The 18,780-nt window shown below is 50.5% G+C and overlaps 1 protein-coding gene across 2 annotated transcripts in view; it reads right to left on the bottom strand.

Annotated features, from left to right (window-relative positions):
- The window catches only part of STK40 (serine/threonine kinase 40), a 46,208-nt gene extending 28,068 nt beyond the window's left edge, over positions 1 to 18,140 (bottom strand). For both annotated transcript variants that reach the window (XM_034961331.3, XM_003812591.5), the window contains exon 1: positions 17,944 to 18,140. The gene's annotated coding sequence lies outside the window, so the exon portion shown is untranslated. The remainder of the gene's footprint in view (positions 1 to 17,943) is intronic.
- Between the last annotated feature and the right edge of the window lie 640 nt (positions 18,141 to 18,780).

Raw genomic sequence — 18,780 nt, 5'->3', positions numbered from 1 at the left:
CCACTCTACACTGAGAAGCATCCCCACAGGCAGCCACATAGGAGCGCACACATGCTGGCAACTACCTACTTGACATACAGTAAGGGACTGTCCAGGATGAAGAGGCCGCCAGCCTCCCTGAATGGGTCTGTGGTCATGCTCCAGTTGGAGGTGAAGTGTGGGTGGTGGGGAGGAGTGTGGAATTCAGACCTGGTGCCTCCAGCTTAAGATCTCTTGGAGCAGGATTGCGGGAGGAGAGCAGAGCACATATATTGTGCTGTAAAACTTTTACTGCCGAAGGACATAGCTTCTGGGTGTGTGCACTGGTCAAAACAATTGAACAGCACAGTTAAAAGACATGTGAAATCACTGTGTGTAAATATACCTATATTTTTTAAAAGGCAAGCTGCAATCTTAACCAACTGGTCAAAGTTACTATCACCAGTAACAGAACAAACTGGCATCACACACCTCCTAACATGATGTCCTTAATAAACATGTACTACTCATGCTATATATATATATTTTTTCGAGACAGGGTCTTGCTCTGTCACCCAGACTGGAGTGCAGCTTCCACCTGCCAGGCCCAAGTGATTCTCCCACCTCAGCCTCCTGGGTAGCTGAGACTACTGGCACACATTACCATACCTGGCTAATTTTTAAAATTTTTTGTAGAGAGGAGGTCTTGCTATGTTGCATAGGCTGGTCTCGAATTCCTGGGCTAAAGTGATCCTCCCACCTTGGCCTCCCAAAGTGCTAGGATTACAGGCGTGAGCCACCACCCCCAATCTACTCATGCTATTTTTTTTTTCCAAAAATGTATAATTTGAATCTAATCATGAAACAAACCCAAATTGAAGGACATTCACAATAGGCCTGTATGTTTCAAAAACATCCATGTCAGACAGTTAAAAGAAAAGCTGAAGAATGATTCTAGATTAAAGGAGACTAAAGACATACAACAAAGAAATACAATGGGTGATCTGGGAGAAAAAAGGTATAAAAGACATGATTGGGCAACTGGTAAAATCTGAATATAGACTGTTCATTAGATAATAGTATTGTATCAGTTAAATTTCCTGAACTTGCAAATTGCATTGTGGTTCTACAGGAGAATGCCCTTGTTCTTAGGTGATACATACTCAAGTGTTTTGGGGTGAAGGGTCATGAAGTCTGTAACGTACTCTCAGGTCCCCCGAGGCAGAGGAGAAAATCCAACCTGCTCGAATAGCTCCCAAGACCTGATTCACAGGTTCAGAGGGACCTGTGGCTTGTGGGTACACAGCCCACAGTGGCAGAACTTGCAGTCTCATATATGTTGGGCAGAGCCAGCCTGGCATGAACAGGAATTCAGTCTTTTATGGCCCCCTCTCTTCAACACTGTGCTATTATCAAAGAATTGGTGGGGGCGGGGGGGGCCTCCATGCAATCTCCAGGCCTGCCACCTGGTGGCGTCTTTCTGTAGTGCAGCTTCACAGGGTTTCTCTGCACCAGGTGCAGGATGGTGGGGCCCTGCTCTCCTCAGGCTGATCAGGAAGGATGCACTCCATGGGAAGAGCTCACCTCAGCCACCTGTGTAAGTGGGGCTGGGCAATCAGATCCCAGGAGGCTGCCGTCTCTCTGCCTGCTGTGGAGGTCCTCCAAGGGCTCCATGCTCTTCAGGAAGAACCCCAATTCCTCAGTGAGCCTAAGCAGACCTAGAATACTTCTCCAGGCTCACTGCCTTTATATGCACCCTAAATCCAGCCACACCAAATGACACAATCCCGAGTATGCCATGAACACCCCTGCCCCGCCCAACTCTCCCTGGTTGGCACATCCTTCTCCCTTGGTCCTCACTGAAATGTCACCTGCTGCAGAAAGTCTTCACAGAAGGCCTCCTGCCAAAGCTGGCTGCTCCTCCTCCAACCCCCAGAGCACCTGAGCACACCTCCGTCCCCTCCCACTGTGCTGCAACCATTGGTTTATCTGTCTGACTCCCCCATCTCAGGCTGTGGGCTCCCCTGAGGGAGCAACTCCAATCCACCGCTGCCTCCCTGCACCCAGCCCACTGCCTGGCGCAAAGCTGGAAGAGAACACAGTGTGGGGCTGTTTGCTGGGCATCTATAAGGCACCATGGTCCCTGCTGGGGCAGGAGACAGAGGCAGTTGAATAAAGAGGTACAAGGTGTCATTCACAGGAAAACTCTGTCCAAGGAGGGGCCAGTGGCTGGAGTGGGACCCTGAAGAAAGTACAGATGGTCAGACTAGCCAGTATCTGCCAAGTCATGGCTGGAGACAGGGTGCCACAGCTGTAGGTAACTGGGGCTGCACTGGATAGTCTGTCCAGGAAAAGTCCCATGTCAGAAATGCATGAGGCAGAATGGGGTCTAAGCTGGCTGATTACCGGGGGTTTTGCTTAGACAGCATTTGCTGCTGGAGAGCAACCCCTACTGAAGAATTAAACCTGTTCATAACATGCCTGCAGCTGTGCAGAAACCCTCACTGATGAAGGGATGGACCAGGCCCTGTGCGGGAGAATCCCCCAAATCCAGCCAAACGATCTGCTTTCCTGCGGCAAGATGTGGGGAGTGTGTGAGTGGCAGCCTGGCCTGTCCCTTCACACTGGTGACAGGTCCTCCAGGCCACTCCAGGTTTGTGGTGTGAATTCCAACCACTTGCGCTTCTCTGAAAAGAGAACTTCTGGCCTAACTATGCATTTATCTGACTACACCTGGGGTGAAATGATGACACTCTAGGTGAGTGATGTGAAATCTGAATGCACGATGCAACTGAGGTCACCACCCACGCTCTGCAGACCACCCGTGCACACTAGGTGGCTGCCAGGTCTCTTGTAGATTCCTGCGCACCTCTCTGGGTGGTGAATTTCAGACTTAAAACCCGGAAGGGCGGCTCACACTCTCAGATTAACTATCAGAACTAATTTTTACACATGGCTTTATAGTTTACAAAGCATTTGTGAATATAATCATCCCTCAATATCCATGGGGGATTGGTTCCAGGACCTCTGACAGATACCAAAATCCAAGGATGCTCAAGTCCCTAATATAAGATAATGTAGTATTTGCATATAACCTGTGCATATACTCCCGTACTACACTTTTTTTTTTTTTTTTTGATGGAGTCTTGCTCTGTCACCCAGGCTGGAGTGCAGTGGCAAGATGTCGGCTCACTGTAACCTCCGCCTCCTGGGTTCAAGTGATTCTCATGCCCCAGGCTCCTGAGTAGCTGGGATTACAGGTGCATGCCACCATGCCCAGTTAATTTTTGTATTTTTAGTAGAGATAGGGTTTCACCATATTGACCAGGCTGGTCTCAAACTCCTGGACCTCAAGTGATCTGTCCACCTCGGCCTCCCAAAGTGTTGGGATTACAGGCGTGAGCCACCACGCCCAGCCCCATATACTTTAAATCATCTCTAGATTTATAATACCTAATGCAACGGAAATGCTGTGTAGTTACTATACTGTATTAAGAAATAATGACAAGAAGGGCCAGGCGTGGTGGCTCACGCCTGTAATCCCAGCACTTTGGGAGGCTGAGGCGGGTGGATCATGAGGTCAGGAGATCGAGACCATCCTGGCTAACACGGTGAAACCCCGCTTCTACTAAAAATACAAAAAATTAGCCGGGCATGCTGGTGGGTGCCTGTAGTCCCAGCTACTCGGGAGGCTGAGGCAGGAGAATGGCGTGAACCCGGGAGGCGGAGCTTGCAGTGGGCCGAGATCAGATTGCACCACTGCACTCCAGCCTGGGTGACAGAGCGAGACTCTATCTCAAAAAAAAGAAATAATGACAAGAAAAAACAGTCTGGCTGGGTGCCATGGGTCATGCCTGTGTAATCACAGATCATGTGATCCTGCCACTGTACTCCAGCCTGCGTGACAGAGCAAGACCCTGTCTCAAAAAAAAAAAAAAAAAAAAAAAAAAAAAAAAAAAAAAAAGGACTGCATGCAGTGGCTCAAACCTGTAATCCCAGCACTTTAGGGAGGCCGAGGCGGGCAAATCACCTGAGGTCAGGAGTTCGAGACCAGCCTGGCCAACATGGTGAAACCCCGTCTCTACCGAAAATACAAAAAAATTAGCAGGGCATGGCAGTGTTTGCCTGTAATCCCAGCTACTTGGGAGGCTGAGGCAGGAGAATTGCTTGAACCTGGAGGTGAAGGTTGCAGTGAGCCGAGATCACGCCACTGCACTCCAGCCTGGGTGACAGAGCAAGACTCCGTCTCAAAAAAAGAAAGAAAGAAAAAAATGTCTGTACATGTTTAGTCCAGACACAAGCATCCTTTTTTGTTCCTGAACATTTTTGATCCGCAGTTGGTTGAATCCACAGACGCAGAACCCACGGATGTGGAGGGCTGGTACATAATGATAACTGATCACCTCCCCACAACACACACACAAAACACAAAATTTTCTAGAAAAAGAAATTGAGCCCGGGCACGGTGGCTCATGCCTGTTACCCCAGCATTTTGGGAGGCTGAGGTGGGAGGATCACTTGAGCCCAGGAGTTCAAAGCTGGCACAGCTGGTAGACCCAGCTACTTGGGAGTTTTAGCTTGCTTAGTTTGGAGGACTGCTTGAGCGCAGGAGTTTGAGGCTGCGTGAGCCATGACAGCACCACTCTAGCCTGGGGGACAGAGTGAGACCTTGTCTCAAAAAAAAAAAAAAAAAAAAAAGAAAAGAAAGAAAAAGAAAAAAGAAATTGAGACTCAGAGCTGCCTGAAATCACCTGGCTAGCTGTTGGAAGAGCTGGGATATAAACACAGCTTTTTCAATGCTGAATCCCATATTCTTTTTCCCTGACTGCACTGCTTCCTCAACTGCCCCTTCTCCACCCAATGTCTGCATGGTTCCAGGCATGCCAAGCACAGACTTACTTATAAACAATCATTCTCCTGGAACCAGGGTGCTGTCAAGCCAGAAAGCTGCAGGTGAGCAGGGAGGGAGAGAGGTCATGCTTCCCTCAGAATGAGGCATTTCAGGGGCTGCTGAGTGGGGCTTCTCTGGAGAAAAGGGCTGAGTCAGAGGTGGGTTACTGAGATATCCCTCCACCAGCCAACAGGCAGCATCCCCCACCCTTCCCTGACACAAACACTCTGGGCGCCACCCCTGATGCACTTAATACTCACATGTAGATGCTTCTACCAGGGATACCTACAGACCTGCTCTCCATCCACAAAGGCAGTCCAGGAAACCCAGAGGAATTCACAGCTCAGAGAACCAAGGGTTTCAAGCCATGGACCAGTTACGCAAATGCCAATTGGGATAGCAAGATGGATTTGGGGGTCATGGAGGTCCGGGCTCAAATTTCAACTTCTGACACTCACTTATTTTGTGACTCTACACTAGTCACCTACCCTTCAGGGGCCTCAGTTTCCTCATCTATAAAACAGAGATGGTAATATGCCTTCACAGGACAGCTGAATGATGCTGTGGCTGGCGGTGTCACCAGGTCTTTGCTGGGTGAAGGGTGGGTGCTCCCTGCTCCGTGCTGAGGCCGCTTCCCTGTGGCAAGTCTCTGCAGGTATGTCTTTTTTTCATTATCATTTGATGGGCACCCACCGCTTGCCAGAAACCATTCCCAGTGTTTCCCAGATTCTCTCTTTAACTCGCACCACTTTCTGATGTGGATTCTCCCCTTCTATTATTGAAAAAGCAAAGCCTAAAGACTGTGGCCCAGGTCAAGGCTCTGGTGAGGGCTTTTCCGCTGAGTCTGAATGACAGCCATCCCTGAAGAAGGCATGCACCCTCTCCCCGGGAGCTTGGTGGCTATGAGCAATCTCCTTAGGAACCCATTGGAAGCCATTTGCTTTGTGCTCAGGACAGATGCTGACAGGCTGGGGAGGCGGATAGAGAGGAGGATTAGTAATCCCTCGATTTCAGCCAGGACTCCCTGATGACAAAGATTCATGCATGTGCTGTCATCTTCACTGCTCCAAAACAGAGCGATGATTTTGTTCATTTTTAAAACGCAGGACATGTATAGCTCCAATTTGTCAAGAATACATAATATCACATCATTTAATGCATAATATCACATCTCCAAATGCTGCACTTTATTGCCTTGGGGGTTATAAGTGAACTGGCTGCTTCTAACCAGAGCTCTCTTTGTATAGGATGACCCCACCCCCTGAGGCCTGCTCTGCTCCCAGCCTGTGGGAGAGTACCTGCTGCAGCCAGAGAGGAAGTGACTCAGCCCAGTGGGAAGTGGGAGGGGCGGTCAGCAAGAGGGCCCTGCGCCCAGCCTGCTCCCCCAGCACATCCTCTGCCACCGCTGCCTTTCCTCAGCAGGACTCCAATGTGCTGAGCACAGCAGGCCTGGGGGCCAGGCAGGGCCTGAAAGTCCAGGGTCTGCAGCTTGGTGACCTAGCTCTAGTCTCCTCCAGGAAGCAAGGTTCATGAGTTAGCCCCACATAAGGAGACTGCGTAATCAGTGACATCCCTCCTCACCCCACTGCCCTGAGGAAGTCCCCACTGGGCTTTTCTGTGACCTCCTTTGGAGGCTGCAAAGAAAGCCTAGAAGCTAAAGGCCCCTGGCCAAGGGGGTGCATCCCAGAGAAATTCTGGAAGAAAAGTCTCAGGGCTGTGCACACAGAGGTAGAGAGAAGCTTTCTCTGCAGGCTCTCCTGGGGAAAAAATACATGGAGTTAGAGACCTGTCCCCATAGCCCTGAACCAGGCCGGCTGCTCCTGGGAGCAAAGGGCTTCACCAGCAGTCACGCTGAGAGCCACCAGAGCAGAATCCAGGGCAGCATTGCCAGCCCTGCCACCAGCTCTCCCCTCCCAAGGGCCTCCGGAAGCAGCTGATGTGACAACAAATAATCTGTCACTGTGTGTGGGTGTCAGAGGAGGAAGGGACAGACTTACAAGCTCTTTCTCTGGGCCGTACTGGCCTGGCCTCTCCATCCAGAGAGGTAGCCTGGGAAAGCAGCCAAGCACCCTGGCTTAGGGATGTTTGCGGTGGCCCCTTGGCTCTTCAGGGTGCCTTCTGCCATGCGCAGTGACGGCAGACTGAGTCACTGGCAGGTCTTCCCTGTCATACTGGCCTGCTCTGGCTCATTTGGACTAGAAGAGGAGATTGCAACAAGGGAGATCCTGGCATGGGCATGTGACTAAGAGTCCCCTCAGCTCCAACCATCAGTTGTTGCTTTGTGCAGTGACTCAGTCCTGGAATAAGGCCTGCCATGGGGTCCCATGTGGAGTTCAAGTTCTTACCACCCTATGATAGCCCAAATCAGGCAAGGAGAAAGCAGCAAGCAACCGCAGAACAACTGGTTGATTCTAAAAGCCACCATTCTGTCCCCTGTGTGACCTGGACACATGCTTCTCTGCTCTGCAGTCTTCTCATCTGGAGGACAGGGACAGCGCTACTCCCAAAAAGGGTTCCCTTCAGGATTGCCAGGGCCCAGTACATAGGAGGCACTAGACGCTTAACTTAGAAATGTTACGTTTCCTGGCCAGGTGTGATGGCTCACGTCTATCATCCCAGCACTTTAGGAGGCCGAGGCAGGTTGATCACCTGAGGTCAGGAGTTTGAGACCAGCATGGCCAACACAGTGAAACCCCATTTCTATTAAAAATACAAAAATTAGCCGGGCATGGTGGTGGGTGCCTATAATCCCAGCTACTCAGGAGGCTGAGGCAGGAGAATCGCTTGAACCCAGGAGGTGGAGGCTGCAGTGAGCCGAGATCATGCCACTGCACTCCAGCCTGGGTGACAGAGCGAGACTCTGTCTCAAAAAAAAAAAAAAAAAAAGAGAAATGTTATGTTTCCTTCTTTCTATCCCAGATTTCCAGAGTGATAGAGAGGAAAGCCCAGCCAGGCCAGACCTAGGTGCTGCGCTTCTCTTTATACTGTTTTCAACAGCAAAAATCACCACAATTATCCTGTGAGAAAGGCAGTCTGGACTGGGGCCAGCAAACTGCCTTTCCTTAACTGCCTCTGTTAAAAATTAAATTAAATTTCATAACTTTAGGCCAGGCGCGGTGGCTCACGCCTGTAATCCCAGCACTTTGGGAGGCTGAGGCGGGTGGATCACCTGAGGTCAGGAGTTTGAGACCAGCCTGGCCAACATGGCAAAACCCTGTCTCTACTAAAAATAACAAAAATTAGCTGGGCGTGGTGGTGCTTGCCTATAATCCCAGTGACTAGGGAGGCTGAGGCAGGAGAATCATTTGAACCCCAGAGGCGAAGGCTGCAGTGCGCTGAGATCACGCCATTGCACTCCAGCCTGGGCAACAAGAGCAAAACTCCATCTCAAAAAAAAAAAAAAATTCACGACTTTGACAGCGAACAATACAATTCACTTTCTGAAGTTTGACTGAATGTTGAGGGCTATGGCTGCTCAGAGGGGCAACAGGCTGCCTGGTATGATTAGAAAAGCCAAGAGCAGGCGATCCCTTCAGAGTGCCCCTCTGTTGGCTTCACCTGCTCTGAATCACCAAGAGCTGGACACGGCAGATCACGAGGGCCAGCAGCCACCACTGAAAGACTATGTCCATGCATTGAGGGCGTGTTCATTACCTGTCTGCTTATATGTAGGTCTCGAGAAGGGTCTGGTCCACCTCAGGCCTCCCAGGCTCTGCACAAGCCCAGAAGGTATGCAGAAAAAAGGTGTGAAACCATAGCCAACAAAGAAAAAGAAAATGTACCTGCCTTGGGCCCAGCAATGCCAGTTCCGGGGATGGATCCTGCAGATATACTCACACAGGTTCACAAAGATAATGTGCTCAACAAAAGTCCCTATAGAGCCACGTGTAGCAGCAAAAAACAAAACCATAAAAATCAACACACACACACACATGCCCCCAAGGCAGGAAACTATCTAAATGGCCATCCAGAGAGGACTGGTTAACTAATTATGTTCAGCTAGACAATGGATACTATGCAGCCTTTCCGACTAGGTCCACGCCTGCTGATAAAGATGTCTATGTTACCAAAATAAGCACACTGCAGGAATATATGTACAACATAATCCTACTTGGGTTAAAAAAGATTATACACACCTTTGAATATGCATAGGAAACTTCTAGAAGAAATTTTTTTTTTTTTTTTTTGAGATGGAGTGCAGTGGTACAATCTCGGCTCATTTTAACTATCACCTCCCCGGTTCAAGCAATGCTCTGCCTCAGCCTCCCGAGTAGCTGGGATTATAGGTGCTCACCACCACACCTGGCTAATTTTTGTATTTTTAGTAGAGACGGGGTTTCACCATCTTGGCTAGGCTGGTCTTGAACTCCTAACCTCATGATCCACTGGCCTCGGCCTCCCAAAGTGCTGGGATTACTGGCATGAGCCACCGTGCCCAGCCTAGAAGAAATTTAAGTGGACACCTCCAGTCAATAGAACTAAGGGCCCAAGGAGGGGAGGGAGAGCTTTATTTTATATTCTCCCATATTATTTAACTATTGTACCATAAACTATTAAACTAACAATACTTTTTTAAAATCTAAAGATTTTCTGAACCCATTAGAATTATTAAGAGTAGTAGTGGAGCCAGGCGTGGTGGCTCACACCTGTAATCCCAGCACTTTGGGAGGCTGAGGTGGCGTATCATGAGGTCAGGAGTTCAAGACCAGCCTGGCCAACATGGTAAAACCCCATCTCTACTAAAAATACAAAAATTAGCCGGGTGTGGTGGCACTCGCCTGTAGTCCCAGCTACTCGGGAGGCTGAGAACGGAGAACTGCTTGAACCTGGGAGGCGGAGGTTGCAGTGAGCCAAGACCATGCCATTGCACTCCAGCCTGGGCAACAGAGTGAGACTCCGTCTCAAAAAAAAAAAAAAAAGTAGTAGTGGAATCAGGGGAGGCTGAGCCTCAGAGAAGGCAGACTTGAGAGAGTATGGCCTGGGAAGAGGTGTAAGCATAAGTGCCCTGGATGTGTGAGCTTGTGTGCCAATGCAATGGTGCAGCAAAAGAGTGAGAGGCAGAAGGACAAAGACAACACCCCTGCAGCTCTCCAGATAGGCTGCAAACATGCCTATAAGGAACTTCCTGCCTGCCCCCTGGCATCCATAAGGGCTGAAAACTGGCTCAGGATGCCTCTTTTGGGACACTCACAGGTTCACTGGCAAGAGCTCACCTGGGCCTTGCTGGAGCTGGCCCCTGGGTCCTGCCTGCCTGCCATGCACTAGGCTGAACGTGGTAGAGGCCATAAAGCCCTGTGTCTCATGACTACCTTAAGCGCAAGAATTGTTATGCCCATTTTACAGAGGAGGAAGCTGGGGTTGGAGACAGGAAGTGACTTGTTCAAGGTCACTCACTTCAGGTTCTGAAGCCACATCTGATCTGAGCCTAGGCCCTTAACTGCATGGTTGCAAGTCTCCTTGCCCACTACCCATAGGGCAGGTCAGGGAGGGACCTGTCTCAAGGCAGTGGCAGTTTCCATTTTTCAGGCAAAAAAAGGGACTGGTTCAGCTTTGGGGCTGGCTCTATGAGTCCAAGATTCTGTGTGGGCTGGACTCCCTGGGACCAGAGCTTAGCCAGGATGGAGGAAGGGAACATGGGCTTTAGAGTCACACAAATGTGAGTTGGAAATCCCAGCTCTGCCCTTACTGGCTGTGTAATAGTAGACAGTCTTTTTACCCCGCTCTGAGCCTGAGTGTTCTCTGTAAAATAAGAGACAACCCTTACTTCCTTAGATTCAATAACGTATTGCAGTATTACAAAGGACCTGGGAGGTGGTGGGGCTTTTTTTCTTTTTTTTTTTTTGAGACGGAGTCTTGCTCTGTCACCAGACTGGAGTGCAGTGACACGATCTTGGCTCACTGCAACCTCCGCCTCCTGGGTTCAAGCGATTCTCCTGCCTCAGCCTAATGAGTAGCTGGGACTACAGCTGTGCGCCACCACGCCTGGCTAATTTTTTGTATTTTAGTAGAGATGTGGTTTCACCATGTTGGCCAGGATGGTCTCGATCTCCTGAACTCGTGATCTGCCCGCCTCGGCCTCCCGAAGTGTTGAGATTACAGGCGTGAGCCACTGTGCCGGCCGGGCCTCCTTTTTTTGCTGGTTTCCTTCCTGTTTTTTTCAGAAGGGACCACTCCAGGAGTCAGAAAAGAACACACACTATGAAACTTACCCCAAACTCAGTAATGCTGGAAGCGCCATACTTATTGCAAAAAGTAGCAGGACTCTTGCTCCCCAGGGTTGGCAGATGCCAGCAAGAGGATTCTAAAAGCCCCACGGAATGCTGGGCTACACCAGGCCCAAGGTCCCCAAGGCGCTGAACCGAGCTTCTCCCTAGAAGCACTGCTGTCCCCTCAACACACCTCACATCAGCTCTGCCCCAGAGAGAAATGACAAGCACATCAGTCCTGCTCTTGCCAATTCCCACTACAATGACCAGTCCACTCTCTCTTCCTTCTGGACCCTTGCATCCAGACTTCCTAAAGGCTGAAGATCTTCTATCTCTTTTGCCAAGTAGGCGGCAGTGTGTAAACATATTTAGAGGGGACAGCTTTATTCTGCATGCCAAGACCCCTTCTCAGTTTTTCTACCTCTGGTGCTTTCCAACAACTAGAGTTCCTTTGAAACCGTCAGGCCTGTAGACTGCTAAGTTCTAGGGAGCCTGAACTCACACCCAAGACTGACTGTCATGGCCAGGAGAGAATGAACACCGTTGGGTTGTAGCCTCTTTTTTTTTTTTTTTTGAAACGGAGTCTCGCTCTCTCGCCCAGGCTGGAGGGCAGTCACTGCAAGCTCCGCCTCCTGGGTTCACGTCATTCTCCTGCCTCAGCCTCCCGAGTAGCTGGGACTACAGGTGCCCACCACCACGTCCGGCTAATTTTTTGTATTTTTAGTAGATACAGGGTTTTACCGTGTTAGCCAGGATGGACTCGATCTCCTGACCTCGTGATCTGCCTGCCTCGGCCTCCTAAAGTGCTGGGATTACAGGTGTGAGCCACCGCGCCCGGCCTGGGTTGTAGCCTCTTTAGGGAGCGGGAACACCTGTGTTCCCCTCAGGACGTACGACCTCAACCCAAAAGAACAGATTCACTTGCTGGGGGAAAAATAAGGCTGCCCCAATTTATTAAAAGGAGACCTAGAAATTCTTTAACAATAATAATAATAAAGGATAGTCTTTGAGGCAGCAATTCACTTCTAGAAATTTATCCTGCAGATGATACCTGAGGTGGGCAAAATCATATGTATGAAGAAAGTCACTTCAGCAGAAGTGTTTAGAGAGTAGAATGCAGAAAATAACCCAAGTGTTTGTTAGCAGAGAGCTTGTTGAATAAATTACACTCACAGTGGGACACATCATAGCCACAAATGACCCAGACCTGCATGTGCCAAAGTGGAACTATCTCTAAGATAGTAAGTAAATCACAGCAAGCAATTGCATCCTTTCCCGTCTTGGATCTTGATTACAGAGCCTGGGAGGATATGCGGGGGCTGCTGTGGGCCCTCGACTACCTTCGAGGTCAGAGTCTCACCCGAGCAAGTGGAGGAGAAAGAAATGCTCTTGTTTCAGATCATTTTCTCGTTTACTTTCTTTACACCACAAACCCAAGGACAAATCATGTAAAAAAATCTCCCAAATTCCAAAGGGCCTGTTTGAAGGCCCGCCCACCAGCACACCCCTCACTATAGTCCAATCCAGCTGAGGGACAGCTTCTGGCTCCCTTAGAACTTCAAGGGTCAAGGACACTGGGCAGCTTTCTCTCCCTTCCCTGAAGGTTCTGAGCAAGTCCTGGGTGGCCTCTGGCAGATATCAGTCCTTCCTGAGAAGAAGGACTGAATCTGCTGAGCCAGCTTCAGGCAGCAAATCCAATTTCCAGACCTCTCTCTAGATAAGATCTCCAGGGGGCACTGAGAAAGCCTCTCTCCCCTGAGGGTCTCTGCTGTTCAGGACCCCATCACTGGGCTGTAGTATGCTGAATCGGGGTGGATATTGCCAGAGGGAAGGGTTGCTCTTAGGGCTATTGGAAGGCTGAAGATTTATCGCTTTATAGATGTGAAACATGAAGAGGTTCACCTCCCTGGTTAAATCTGGGCAGAGGAAAGGTGAAGGAAGGAAAGCTGCCCTTCTCCCAGGTGCTGATTCAGGTGAAAGCAAAGGGAAGCCTGGCCCAAGTCCAGACAGGGGTCTACAAGACCTTCCAACTGATCCTCTCCCGAGAGGGTGTGCCCAGGGTTTACTGAACGAAGCTGGCAGATTTCACTGGCCATTATCTTCTCCTTGAGCCATCCCTATCTCTGCACTATCACTCACTCTGTCACCCAAACCATGGACCTCAAGGTTACCTGTCACCATTCCTCCTCCCTCTGGCATCACTTCCAAACACTCCCAGAGTCCAGTTGATTTCCCCCCAAACAGCTCATCTCTGCTCTTCTTCTCAACCCTATTGCCTCTGCCCTGATCCAAGCCCCTCTCAGCCCTTGCTGGGATTACTGCAACAGCCTCCTATGGGGACTCCAACCTCTCCCCAACCCACTCCATCCTCCAAAGCAGATGCAGGTCTAATGGTATGTTTCCTCCACTTAATGCAAGGCATCCATCACCAACAGAATACAAAATTCAAGCATCTGAGCCCTAGTGCCTGCCTACCTCTCAGGCACATCCTGCAGTCAGTCCCTTCACACTCTGGGCTAGAACTCCTGTGGTTCCTAAAGTGCCACACAAATTACCACATATCCGTGCTTGTGCCAGGCTGCTCCCCCTGCCTGGAGGGCTTCATAGACCCCCAGAAAACTCTATTCATTCTTCACGATCCAATTCGAGTTCTTTTTTTGAGACAGGGTCTCACTCTGTTGTCCAGGCTCAAGTGCAGTGGTGTGATTACAGCTTACTGGGAGTTGGGAACTCCCAGGTTCAAGTGATCCTCCCACTTCAGCCTTCCAAGTAGCTGGAACTACAGGTACATGCCACCACGCTTAACTAATTTTTTTCTTTTTTAATTTTTGTAGAGATGGGGTCCCACTATGTTGGCCAGGCTGGTCTTCAATTTCTGGGCTCAAGCGATCCTCCTGCCTCGGCCTCCCAAAGTGTTGGGATTACAGGTGTGAGCTGCTGTGCCCAGTCCCAGTTCAAGTTCTAAGGGCTCTCTGAAGTTCTCCCCAGTCTCCTCATCCTAGAGCTCGATCACTTCTTCCACTGGGTTCCCCCACATGCTATAGACTTCTGTGAGAGACTTGCCAAACTGTGCACATGTTAACTGGTTAGGAGCCTGCCCCTAGATCACAACCTCCTCCATGGTAGGGCCTGCCTCTCCATCCTCCTCCTGCCCCCAGGACCCAGCAGAGCCCCAGCCACACATGGGAGCTCACGTATGTGGAATCAGGGCTCTGTATTTTGAGCTACCACACTCATCAGTGTGTGTGATGCCTCTTGATGCTGCTTATTCAGGTACCAGACTAGGGTTGCTAGCAGGGACACACAGAGAAGAAATTCTAAATACATTTACTCCCATGTATACTTTTTTTTTTTGAGACAGGGTCTCACTGTGTCACCTAAACTGGAATGCAGTGGTGCAATCTCGGCTCACTGCACCCTTGATCTCCTGGGCTTAAGAGATCCTTCCACCTCAGCCTCCCTAGTAGCTGGGACTACAGGTGCGTATGACCATGCCCAGCTAATTTTTGTATTTTTTGTAGAGAAGGGTTTCGCCATGTTGCCCAGACTGGTCTTGAACTCCTAGGCTCAAGCGATCTGCCCATCTCGGCCTCCCAAAGTGCAGGGATTACAGGCATTAGCCACCGCGCCTGGCCAACCCATGTATACTTTAAAGTACTATTTTTTTCTCAGCAGTCCTACTTCTATTTTTAAAAATAGTTCTTTTAAAGAGCCAAGCTGAATCATCTGCATGGCTCCCATACAGACTGGGTAAACTCCCCTTAGATTTTCTTTTCAGAAAGAATAAAATAAAACTCTGTGATCTTGTGATCCCTCAGGACACTTCTGACAGCTCAATGGGACATAGTTCTAGTTGCCATGAATTGCTGCAACTAATTCCTAAAAGTTCTTTCCTGTAGCCTGTAATAAGAGCTAACATTTACTACTCAGTGTCTGTTAAGTACTCATCCTGTAACATCTTACTTACTCCTCACAACTGCCCTATTAGGAAGGTACTCTTATTGTCCCCATTTTACAGATGAGAAAGCTGGGGTGGAGAGAATAAGTAATCCCTAGTGACCAGCAGGGATAGAAGTAGAACACAGATCTGTCTGATGGCAGAGCCAAATAAGCTTTTTTTTTGAGACACAGTTTCGCTCTTGTTGCCCAGGCTGGAGTGCAATGGTGCGATTTTGGTTCACCGCAACCTCCGCCTCCCAGGTTCAAGAGATTCTCCTGTCTCAGCCTCCTGAGTAGCTGGGATTACAAGCATGCACCACCACGTCCGGCTAATTTTGTATTTTTAGTAGAGAAGGGGTTTCTCCATGTTAGACTGGTCTTGAACTCCTGACCTCAGGTGATCTGCCCACTTTGGCCTCCTAAAGTGCTGGGATTACAGGCGTGAGCCATCATACCCGGCCTCAAATAACCTCTTAACTATTACAATCTACTGCCTTCTCCAAAGGTCAGATTAAAAGCACAAGTTAGCAAACACAGCACCCTTTACAACTGGCCTTCTGAGAGGGCAGTCTTTTCTCTCCAGCTGCTCTAGCAACCTACAATCCCAGGAAGAGAGGGGCACATGTGCCAGGCACTTCTGCGCCAGGCAGAGAAGCCCAGGCCAATGCAGGAGCTTGCCATCTGGCACTGGTTGCACATGATGCTTCCTCAGCAAAGATCCATCGCCCCAGCACCAACTCTCCTCTCTCAGAAGCCTAGGTTTGTCTCCGAAGAGTTCTCCAGCCCTTCAGTCGCTCCTGTCCTCCTCCTTCCCTCCTCTACTGGGACTCCAGTGAAATCTTTCTAAAATATGTAACCAATCATGTCATTCCTCTGCTTCAGACCTTTTCACTTGCTCCCGGCTGCCCTGGGCATGATATCTCAAATTGCTAATATGGCATTCTTTCATGAACCTATACTGCTTCACTTGCACCATATCAACTTCCATACCACTAGATTGAACAATCTGAGATTTCTGGAATAAACTATGAGTTTATTTGTCTATCTCGCTCTCAAAGTATTCATTCTCACCTGGCTAAGCCTCCCCTCCTCTCCTTTTAGACTCAGCTCCAGCATCACTTCTGCCAAGCCTTTTCATGGCACACTCCCGTCCCCACCCCACCCCCAAGGCTGAGCTCGCAGCTTTCTCCCTTTCTCCACTGGGCTCCCACAGTACTCTGTTGCTGCTGCTATTAGCTTCTTCTTCTTCTTCTTTTTTTTTTTTTTTTTTTTTTTTGAGACAGAGTCTCACTCTGTTACTCAGGCTGGAGTGCAGTGGCTTGATCTCGGCTCACTGCAACCTCTGCCTCACAGGTTCAAGCAATTCTCCTGCCTCAGCCTCCCGAGTAGCTGGGATTACAGGCCTGTGCCACCATGCCCAGCTAATTTTTCTATTTTCAGTAGAGATGGGGTTTCACCATGTTAGCCAGGCTGGTCTCGAACTCCTGACCTCAGGTGATCCGCCCGCCTCGGCTTCCCAAAGTGTTGGGATTACAGGCATGAGCCACGGCGCCTGGCCACTACTAGCTTCTTTAGACCACATTTCAACCATTTGTTTACAGGTCAATTTCCCTTAATTAGACTGTATGCTCCTTGAAATAAAAATAGATAACATTTATTGAATTCTTATTACGTGGCAAACATGGTTGTATGTTTTACATGTTGACTTTTTACTCTTCATAATATCTCTCTGTTATCATCCTTGTTTTATAGATGAAGACACTGAGGCACAGGGAGACTAAGCAATGTGCCCAGGTACACACAGCTGGAAAGTTGCTGAGCCAGAATTTGAACTCAGGAAGTCTGGCTCCAAAGCCTACTCTTAACCACTATGCTGTCTAGCACTTGCCTCTAGGCAAGGACTCTTGTTGTGGTCATGTGAGAAATGAATGAATGAATGAATGAGGACTGTCTAGATTAACCCAACCAACAACTTGCACAGCACGGCCATTAGGAAGCACTAAAGGAGCTCACAGGCACTGTTTACAAACAAGATTATTTTGGCCCTACAATTACACATTCTGCTCTTCCTTATCTCACGCAAAACTACTTAAAGAGGGAAAGGCGCCCAGCCCAGTATGCCTACCCTCTTCCCCACTGGTTCTCAAAACCAAAGCAAAGCCAACCGGTTTCCTCCGGTGACTTAAAACAGAGCAAAGTCTATCCTGCCACACAGAGAGCGGCTGTCATCTCTTCCTTCCGCTAACAAAAGGGCTTCAAACCTGGGGATTGGGGTGGGCAGAGAACTCGGCATCAGGAATCCGAATGTCCCTACCTACTGGCTGGAAGGCGGGGCCAAGTGGCGTGGGAATGGGCGGGCCTGACCGGCTCGGCAGGTGAAACACTGACCACAGCAAGCTCTCCTTGGAAAAGGCCGGCCAAACGTGGCCTTGGCAAGCAGGTAGCTGTGACTCGTACCTGAACGCCGCCCGGGATATGAAAATTCCCCAGCAGCGGTAGCGCCCGTGCCAGAGTGAGGGCTCTTGGAGGAAGCCCTGGCTGGCCCTCCCTGGGGACTCGTTCTAACTATCAAGTCACCCTCGGGATTAGGAGAGAAACACGGAGAAGCAGAAGGTGTCTTTTTGGAAAGATCTGGCTGGATTCACACGCCGGTTGCTTCACTCACTGGCTGGGTGACTCTAGGCAAAGCTGGCAGTGCCCACTTCCCAGAGCTGCGGCTGGGACTGAAGCTCCCGCGGCCTCCCGGTACCCGGCGCGAGGCAGCCCTCGCCCCTGCCGCCGGGGAAGGGCAGAGCCCCCAGCGGAGGAGGGGGCATTCGCCGGGGCCATTTCTGCTGCACTCAGATGGCTTCAGGCTGTCACTCCGATTCCACCGCCGCGGCCGCCGGGGCCCGCCCCGCCTACCCGCAACCCCCACCCGGCTCCCCGCTCCGGGACCCCTGCCCTCACCTTCGCCGGGTGGTCAGAGCTATTCGCCCATAGTCCGTAGCCCAGAGCCGGGGCTGCTCGGCTCTCCGTCCCGGGGGGCCGGGGCCGGGCTGGAGGCGTGCGAGTCTCTCACCGCCGCCTCCCAGCGCAGCCACCCGAGCCGCCGCCGCCGCCGCCGCCTCCCTCCATGGCTGCGGCGCCGCCACCTGACAACGGAAGTGACGCACCGCCCCCCTCCTCCCCAGCCTTAGCCGCGGCTCCGCCCCCCCGGGCCCCGCCCTCCGCCTGCGTCTCCAGCCCCACGGCTTTCGGATTGGGGCGCCATCTTGACGATGGGCGGAAGACTTCAGGCAAGAGGCCAGAGTCCGATTGAGGATTGGTTCAGGGTGGGGTCTGGGCGAAACCTGTTACACGATTGGAGGCCGAGGCTCTAATGGGGCGGCACTTACTGCTGATCTATATCTGCGGCGAGGCTGGGACGGAGGCACCGCCCCGCCCGACCCCACAGAACCTCGCGGGCCCTACACTCCCCCTGCCGAGGTTGAAGTCCCCAGCGGTTGGAAGATCGGCCAATTGTAGTGTATTTATCAGAAAAGTGACTCATCCTTGATCCTCATTTCCCGGTTTGTGGAACTCTGTGAGGAAAGCACTGCAGTTAGGCTCAATAAAAGACAGAAATTCCTGTCGCAGCGCTCATAATTCATTTCTCTCTAGGTCTGTCGCCTTTGTAGAAACCCCGAGGATGGCAACCTTCAACCTGGAGATCCCTGAAGCCTTGACCAGGGAGGTTTACAGTGAAGCGTTCCTATTAGCGACTACAGCTATCTAACCTCAGTTCCTCCTGCTGCAGTTTCGGTC

The sequence above is a fragment of the Pan paniscus genome, chromosome 1, assembly GCF_029289425.2.
Source record: "Pan paniscus chromosome 1, NHGRI_mPanPan1-v2.0_pri, whole genome shotgun sequence".
Taxonomy (NCBI): Eukaryota; Metazoa; Chordata; class Mammalia; order Primates; family Hominidae; genus Pan; species Pan paniscus.
Note: the sequence above shows the minus strand (reverse complement) of the source record. Positions and strands in the feature narration are given on the sequence as shown.